General features: G+C 47.3%; 1 non-coding gene across 1 annotated transcript; it reads left to right on the forward strand.

Annotated features, from left to right (window-relative positions):
* The first annotated feature begins 7579 nt into the window (after window positions 1-7579).
* On the forward strand, window positions 7580-7651 carry Trnap-agg. The gene has a single exon. It is a non-coding gene; the product is annotated as a tRNA-Pro (tRNA).
* Window positions 7652-9095: the final 1444 nt, after the last annotated feature.

Here is a 9095-nt window from a genome sequence, read left to right on the forward strand (position 1 = left end):
GGGATCTGAGATTCGGGCATGCAAGGGTATTGAGGGGAGACGAGCTGTCACCCAGTGATCTGCTGAGACACTCAGTTGGAGCTCAGCCCCGAAGGCCCTTGAAATCAGGAATGGGAGTAAGATCACCTGCTAAGTGGACTGTCCTTCTTACATTCTGGACGGGAGGAAGCCCCAAGTCCAGATCTGTGGTCCGTACAAGGCTGGGGTCTGCAGCTCTTCCCCAAAACCCCCTGGCTGAGCGCCAGGCATTTCACAGCGATGTGGCTCGTGGGCAAGTTCTGTATCTTTCTCCAAAGAACAGAATGTTAATAACCTCAAGGGAAATCATGTGCCAAGACACTGGCAAATCATTAATTTCGCCAGTCTCTCCACTCTCCCGGGGCAGGCCCTCTCCTCCTCCCATTTCTACTGGCCTGTGAAGATGTACTTAGGGGTCATCCTTCCCTCAAGTAAGTACAAAGCACTTTCTCCAGCCTCTGCCTACTTTCCCTCCCATTTATTGTAGAGATCTCAGGGAACAACGTATACAGAAATACTATGGCAACGGCCAAATGTTCTGCATATGTTAAATATACGTCCAGACCGGGGCAAAGCCTGTGCTTCAAGGAGTGTCAGGAGATCGAGGTGTTCACAAGCCTTTGTCTTCCCTGCTAGAGGCAGACGGGAGAGGCAGACTGGAGACCACCCCAGAGAGGCCCTGCCTGAGCAGAGCGCCACCTACTGGTGTGCCCAGCTAGCCCTCCAGCCGCTACTTGTCAACCCGTCAGCGTAAGCAATGCCCCGGTCCTCTGGCCTGAATGAGCATGGCACCTCGGATCCAGCTCGTCATGGTGCACGCAGACTTCAGCTCCTCCACGAAGGATTAACTGCTCTTCCACTACGCTCGTGCTAAAAATAACTAGAAAAACAGACGCAACAAATAAAAGAACTATTTTCAGACCCTGGGTAACAGTCAGTGCAGGACAATTGCAAAGAGCTGAACTGCATTTATTTCTGAACGTTTGGACTGCTGGCAACCTTCAAGCACCATCCCTCCCCAGGCTGTTCTTGTTTTCTAAGTTAACGTATAAAATATGTTTTGGGCTGGAGAGATGGCTCAGCCCTTGCCTGTGAAGCCTAAGGACCCTGGTTCAAGACTCAATTCCCCAGTACCCACATACGCCAGATGCACAAGTTGGTATCTGGAGTTCTTTTGCAGTTCCTGCAGGCCCTGATGCACCCATTCTCCCTCTCTCTCTCTCTCTCAAATAAATAAATAAATAAATAAAATATTTAAAAATTAAAATAAAGGGCTGGAGAGATGGCTTAGCGGTTAAGCACTTGCCTGTGAAGCCTGGTTCGATGCTTGGTTCCCCAGGACCCACGTTAACCAGATGCACAAGGGGGCACACGCATCTGAAGTTTGTTTGCAGTGGCTAGAGGCCCTGATGCGCCCATTCTCTCTCCCTCTCTCTCTCTCTCTCTCTCTGCCTCTTTTTCTCTGTCACTCTCAAATAAATGAATTAATAAAAATAAAACAATGGGTTTTATTATGATGCTTTTATACAGGAATATCATTTTGCTTTCCTGGTATTCACTCCTAACCCTCTCCAGTCCCTTCTTCCCCTAAATAGCCCTCCTCCTGTTTTTATGTCATATACATATTTCATGTTATAAAATATATAATATATATCCATCTAAATCTAGATTCCGTGTATGAGAAAAAAAATTGGTGCTTATCTTTTTTCACCCATTACCCTCTCTTGTTCTTTACTTCCACCTCCCTTAAGTCCCTTTCCTCACCCCTAAATAGTCCCCCTTCTATTTTTATGACATAGATAATATGCATCTTAAAATCTAGATCCCACATATGAACACTTACAAGGCTCCTGATGTGTCCAACACTCATACCAGGTTCTACTTGTCAACCAATCAGGATAAAGAACGCTTAGTCCCCTGGCCTGGGTGAATGAATCACGTCACATATGTAATATTTGTCTTTCTGAGTCTAGCTTAGTTTGTTTAACATAGTTTCATAAAGAAGCTTTATGGCTGAATAAAACTACAGTGTGTATATATACCACATTTAACATGACATTGAATTGTTTGGCAAGTATTTTATTGAGAATTTTTTCACACATCAGAGCTGTGCAAAGCTTTTTCTACAAGAAGTCTTAAGGCATCAGAGTATTCTCAAGCCTTTGCCTTCCCTGCCAGAGCAGGTGAGAGACGCAAACCAGAGATTTCCCCCAAGAGGGCCTAAGCAGGGCTCATCAGTGAACTGGTCTGTAGTTTCTGTTGTTGTGTCCTCGTCTGGTTTTGGAATTAGGATGCAATTGGCTTTGCATAGTGGATTTTTGTTTTGGGTAAGCACTCTGCCTTTCTTCCTTTTCTTAATTTTTTTTTTTCAAGGTAGGGCCTCTCTAGTCCAGGCTGACCTGAAGTTCACTATGTAGTCTCAGGGTGGCCTCACACTCATGGTGATCCTCCTACCTCTGCCTCTTGAGTGCTGGGATTAAAGACATGCGCCATCATGCCCGGATGCATAGTGTATTTGATAGCATTCCTTCCCTTTATATTTTATGGGGCCATTGGTGTTAATGCTTATTTTTATTATTATTTTAAAATATTTTATTTATTCATTTGAGAGAGACTGAGAGCAAGAGAAAGTGGCAGAGAGGGGGGAAGTGAGGGAGGGAGAGAATGGGCATGCCAGAGCCTTTAGCCACTGCAAACAAACTGCAGATGCATATGCCACCTTGTGCATCTGGCTTACATGGGTCCTGGGGAACTGAACCTGTGCCCTTTGGCTTTGCAGGCAAGCACCTTACCACTAAGCCATCTCTCCAGCCTCTCTCCTTTATTATTTGTTTTTGCTGTCCTGACTGCTCTGCCCATATGACAATCATGTGGGTTATTAAGAAAAAAAAAATCTGGGATGGAGAGATGGCTTAGTGGTTAAGCACTTGCCTGTGAAGCCTAAGGACCCTGGTTCAATGCTCATTTCCCCAGGACCCGCATTAGCCAGATGCACAAGGGGGCGCACGCTTCTGGAGTTCGTTTACAGTTGCTGGAGGCCCTGGAGCGCCCATTCTCTCCCTCCCTCCCTCTCTCTCTCTCTCTCTCTCTCTCTGCCTCTTTCTCTGTTACTTTCAAATAAATAAATAAAAATAAACAAAAAAATTATTTAAAAAAAGAAAAAGATCTTCCCTGGGCTGGGGAATGTAGCTCAGTTGGGAAAGTGCTAGCTTAGCATACATGAAGTTCTGGGTTCAAGCTCCAATGCTGCATAAACCAGATGTTGGTGTTGCAAGCCTTTAGTCCCAGCTGAGGCTATGGTAGGAGGATCATGAGTTCAAGATCAGCCAAAATTAAATCAAGATGATGTTAAAATGTTTAAAATGCCAGGTGTAGTGGTGTACACCTTTAATCCCAGCACTGGGGAGGGAAAGGTGGGAGGATTGTCATGAGTTCGAGGCCACCCTGAGACTGCATGGTGAATTCCAGGTCAGCCTGGGCTGGAGTGAGACCCTACCTCAAAAAAAAAAAAAAAAAAAGTTTCCCCTACCCTATAGGCAAGTGCCTTAACTGCTAAGCCATCTCTCCAGCCCCTTGACTAGGTTTTCAATACCAGGTATGTGTTCCCTCCCAGGGAGTGGGCCTCCAGTCCAATTATAGAGCAATTGGTTGGTTTCCCTCATAACAGACATGACTATTGCACCTGTTGGCTCATTTGGCCTGCTTGGCCAAATTTAAGGCTTGCAGTGTCCACTGCTGTTTACCACTGCTGATGACGTCTCTTTCCCATGGGGCTGCATACAGGATAGCTTTTTCCAGCTTTCTGTCAGCTGGTCTTCAGGGAGATTTACAGCTCAGCTCCAGGATTTCTCAGTGTAGCCAAAGCATGTGGAGTCTTCAGCAATGGGGTGTTCTTTTTTTTTTTTTTTTTTTTTAGGTAGGTCTCACTCTAGTCCAGGCTAACCTGGATGGAATTCACTCTGTAGTCTCAGGGTGGCCTCAAATTCACAGCCATCCACCTACCCACCTCTGCCTCCCAAGTGCTAGGATTAAAGATATGCATCACCATGCCCAGCCTGAGAGGTGCATTTATTTATTTAGTTACTTATTTATTTGACAGAGAAAGAGGGAGAGAGAGAAGATGGGCTCTCCAGCCACTACAAAGGAATTCCAGATGCGTGGGCCCCTTGTGCATCTGGCTAACGTGGGTTCTGGGGGATCAAGCCTTGAACCGCTATCCTTAGGCTTCCTAGGCAACCACGAAGCCATCTCTCCAGCCCCAGAGGTGCAGGGTTTTTTTTGTTTTTGTTTTTTTATTTTTTGAGGTAGGGTCTCACTCTAGCCCAGGCTGACCTGGAATTCATTATGTAGTCTCAGGGTGGCCTCGAACTCATGGCGATCCTCCTACCTCTGCCTCCCAAGTGCTGGGATAAAAGGCGTGCGCCACCGCGACAGGCTAGAGGTGCAGTTTTGAATCGACCCCTGGCTGCGGTCCTGGGCAAGCTGAGTGGGCCTGGAATCGGGAAGGTACCACGGATACACGCAGTTGTCCCAACTCCGGTTTTCTAGAAAATCTGGGAAGCTGTGTGTCTGGCATTTCAAATAGGCTTTGGATTCAGATAAGTGTGCCTAGGCTGGATTTAGGCAAGTTTAAGCATTCAAATGGGTGTGCAGCATAAGCAGGCGTCTTTATCTTAAGGCGTGGTGGGGTAGAGTGGGCATTGATCTAACTATGCTAAAGTCAAGATCTGAGGGCTGGCGAGACAGGTCAGTGGGTCACGTGCTTGCCGCGCCTGAGTTTGGGTGCCCAGAACCCATGCAAAATACCCAGCGTGAGCTGGGTCAGGGGTTAAAGCCACTTGCTTCCAGAATGCCAGGCGTGGTGGCACCTGCCTATAATCCCAGTGCTGAAGAGGTGGAGACAGATTGCTTGTGGGCCCCTTTGTCCAGCCAAGTCTGCGAGCTACATATTCAGATCCTCAGAGGATAGGGTGGAGAGAAATTGAGGAAGATGTCTAACCTCAGCCTCTGGCCTCCACATGAAATATGTTTAGCCACACATGTGCATATGGACTCACACATACACAGGAATCCATATGCATTCGCATGCACGCGCGCACGCGCGCACACACACACACACACACACACATACACACACGGGCAACAACAATAGCAACAAAATCTGTAAAACACAGAGTATATGCCTGGCCCTCGGTAGGCATGAGATGGCAGCTTTCCTAGCTTGTGATGCCATTGCACCCTGCTCCCTTTGGGTTGCACTTTCCAGTTCCCAAAGTGTGTCACATACATCTTCTCACCTGAGCCCTACGGTCACCCTGTAAGGTAGACAGGGAAGATAAGTACAGCATTAAACAGATTCCAGGTGTTGTCTTTCCCGGGTGACAAATAAAGAAACTGAGCAGGGCTGGAGAGATGGCTTAGTGGTTAAGCGCTAGCCTGTGAAACCTAAGGACCCCGGTTCAAGGCTCAATTCCCCAGGTCCCACGTTAGCCAGATGCACAAGGGGGCGCACGCGTCTGGAGTTCGTTTGCAGAGGCTGGAAGCCCTGGCGCGCCCATTCTCTCTCTGTCTATCTGCGTCTTTCTCTCTCTCTCTCTATCACTCTCAAATAAATAAATAAAAATTAAAAAAAAAAAAAGAAACTGAGCAATTTAGCAGATGTCACTGAGTCGAAGGAGAGCTGGGACAGTCTTCTGGGTTCTCACCCAGGAGTCTGGCAGGTGTGGGGAATTTTACTTGGGGGCTGGGGAGATGACTCAAGGGGTAAAGTACTTTCTTTTCAATATTTTATTTATTTATTTGAGAGAGAGAGAGAGAGAAACAGAGAATGAGGCAGACAGAGAAAATGGGTGTGCCAGGGCCTCTCGCCACTGCAAATGCACTTTCAGATGCATGTGCCACCTCGCGCATCTGGCTTATGTGGGTCCTGGGGAATCAAACCTGGGTCCTTAGACTTCTCAGGCAAGCACCTTAACCACTTAGCCACCTCGCCAGCCCAGGTAAAGTGTGAGGACCTTAGCTTGGCTCCCCAGAGCCTACTTAAAAGCAGGATGCAATAGCAAGTGTCTGTAATCCCAGCCATACATGCTATGGTAAGATGGGGAGGCAGATACGCACTGTCAGAAGCTCCTGGCCAGCTGGCCTAAATGACAACACAGTGAACAAGAGACCTTGCCTCACAATGAGGTGGAAGGCGAGGTGGAAGGTGTGAACAGCATTTGAGGTTGTCTTTTGATTGCCAAACATGCTCTATGGGGTGCTTGTTCCTGTACTTGCACACATGAACACACACACATGCATCACGTGCATACAAAGATAATCTTAAAAATATTTTATTTGAGAGAGAGAGAGATACAGAAATAGGCAGGTAGAGAGAGAAAGAGAATGGCCATGCCAGGGCCTCTAGCCACTGCAACTGAACTCCAGATGTGTGTGCCCCCTTGTACATCTGGCTTACGTGGGTCCTGGGAAGTCGAACCTGGGTCCTTTGGCTTTGGAGGCAAGCACATTAACCGCTAAGCCAGCTCTCCAGCTCCTAATTTTTTTTAATTAATTAATTTATTTATTTGAGAGCGACAGACACAGAAAGAAAGACAGATAGAGGGATAGAGAGAGAACGGGCGCGCCAGGGCTTCCAGCCTCTGCAAACGAACTCCAGACGCGTGCGCCCCCTTGTGCATCTGGCTAACGTGGGACCTGGGGAACCGAGCCTCGAACCGGGGTCCTTAGGCTTCACAGGCAAGCGCTTAACCGCTACGCCATCTCTCCAGCCCCAGCTCCTAATTTTTAAAATTGATTTGCACTGTGTGTCTGTATGTGTGTATGAGTGCACCAAGGCCTCTTGTTGCTGCAAATGAATGTCAGACACTTGTACCCCATTTGTGTCTGGCCTATGTTGGTGGCTTAGGAATTGAACCCAGCTTTTGCAAGCAAGAGCCTTTAAGCACTGAGTAATTTTCCCAGCCCTAGTATTTTTATTTTTATTTATTTATTTATTGTTTTTCAAGGTAGGGTCTCACTCTAGCCCAAGCTGACCTGGAATTCACTATGTAGTCTCAGGGTGGCCTCAAACTCACGATGATCCTCCTACCTCTGCCTCCCAAGTGCTGGGAATAAAGGTGTGCGCCACCACGCCCGGCTAAAAAATAACATTAATAATAAAAAATAATGTTTTCCTAGTAGTCTAACCAGGAATCAAGGAAGAAGGGTGGTTCTTAATTTGTTGTAAGAACTTCTGGACAGGTCCGTTCAGCCCTGAGGCTACTCAGGAAAGAGGTACCTGCTGGGGGCTGACCTCTGCCTTTCTTCCCTCAACCCACCTGCAGAGTGGGCCCCCCATGGAGCCCCAGGCAGAGGAGTGGCTCTATGGCTCTGCTGAGGGCGGAGGAGAGCAGGAGAGCCCAGAAACCAGGCCTGCTGGAGTGTTGCCTGAGGCCTGGGCTGGGAGCCAGTCTGAGGGAGGAGCGGGGAGGCTGCTCAGAGGAACCACAAACTGCTGCTGCTGCTGCTGTCAATGCTGATGTGGCAGAGAGGTTACATCTGGCCAGGGATAACTACCACTGGCTCGTTGGTCTAGGGGTATGATTCTCGCTTAGGGTGCGAGAGGTCCCGGGTTCAAATCCCGGACGAGCCCTGTTTATTCTTTTCTGTTTTTCATTGGCTGGCTGCCACATGCGCTGCCTGCTCTTTGCAGTAGTGTATGATTAAAGGCTCCTGAAGGCCACCTGCCCATCAGTCACCTCTTAGCCACAGTCTGTGTGCAACCCTGTTATTTCCATAAAGCCAAACTGGGCAGGAAATGACTGGCACGGCCTCTGGGGATGCCTAAAGAGGTCAGGCTAAAGGCTCAGTCACATTCGGCAGAAAGACAGCCGCTCAGAGGGCTTCACATGAAGAGCGAGCGGCCAGAACTGGGGCTGGGGCTGAGCTGAAGGTCAAGAACAGGTGCACTCACCAGAGACACATGGCACTCAAGGTCCAAAAACTGGGATTTGAGCTTCTAATGCAGAGGCTCTTTCTTAATTCAGCAAAGTGGTAACAATGATACTCATTTCTCAGAGTGGTTGAAAACATTCAATCAGAAACTGTAGTGCACCCAGGACATAGGAATTGTTAGGAATAAAACCAAAGACAAAGAGAATCTAGAGGGTTACTTCTGGCAATACAAGGGACTGGACTACTGGAACTATCCTCCTATTTAGCACCCTGAAAACACGCACACATATTGGATAAAATGAGCTTCTTGGGCTGGAAAGATGGCTTAGCGGTTACGGTGCTTGCCTGCAAAGCCTAAGGACTCAGGTTCGATTCCCCAGTACCCGTGTAAGCCAGCTGCACAAGGTGGCACATGCATTGGGAGTTCATCTGTAGTGGCTGGAGGCCCTGGCATGCTCATTCTCTCTCTCTTAAATAAATAAGTAAATATTTTTAAATGGACTTCATATTACAAAAGATTACAGAAAAATAATAGAATAGATTTACAGAAAAATATTATTGAAAAAATCTTGGCTGTAGAGATGGCTTAGCGGCTAAGGCGCTTGCCTGCAAAGCCAAAGAACCTTGGTTCAATTCCCCAGGATCCATGTAAGCCAGATGCACAAGGTGGCGCATGTGTCTGAAGTTCGATTGCAGTAGCTGTAGGCCCTAGCACACCCATTCTCCCTCTCTGTGTCCCTCTCCCTCTCTCTCAAATAAATAAATTAATTAAATTTTTAAAAATCTTATTGTTACTAATTAACAAAAAAATACCTTCAAAAGTCCGAAGAAGCCAGGTGCAATCTCAGCATTCAGAAGGCCAAGACAAGAATCTTTACTCAATGGGGCTGGAGAAATGGCTTAGTGGTTAATGTTGCCTGCAAAGCCTAAGGACCCAAGTTTGATTACACATATCCATGTTAGCCAGATGCACAAGGGGGCGCATGTGTCTGGAGTTTGTTTTCAGTGGCCGGAGGCCCTAGTGCACCCATTCTCTCTATATATCTGCTCTTTCTCTCTCTCTCTCTCTCTCCCCCTCTAAATAAATATGATTTTTTAAAAAAGAGTATTTCCTCAAGTTTGAGGGTAACCTGGGCTACAGA

This window comes from Jaculus jaculus, chromosome 19, assembly GCF_020740685.1.
Source record: "Jaculus jaculus isolate mJacJac1 chromosome 19, mJacJac1.mat.Y.cur, whole genome shotgun sequence".
Classification (NCBI taxonomy): Eukaryota; Metazoa; Chordata; class Mammalia; order Rodentia; family Dipodidae; genus Jaculus; species Jaculus jaculus.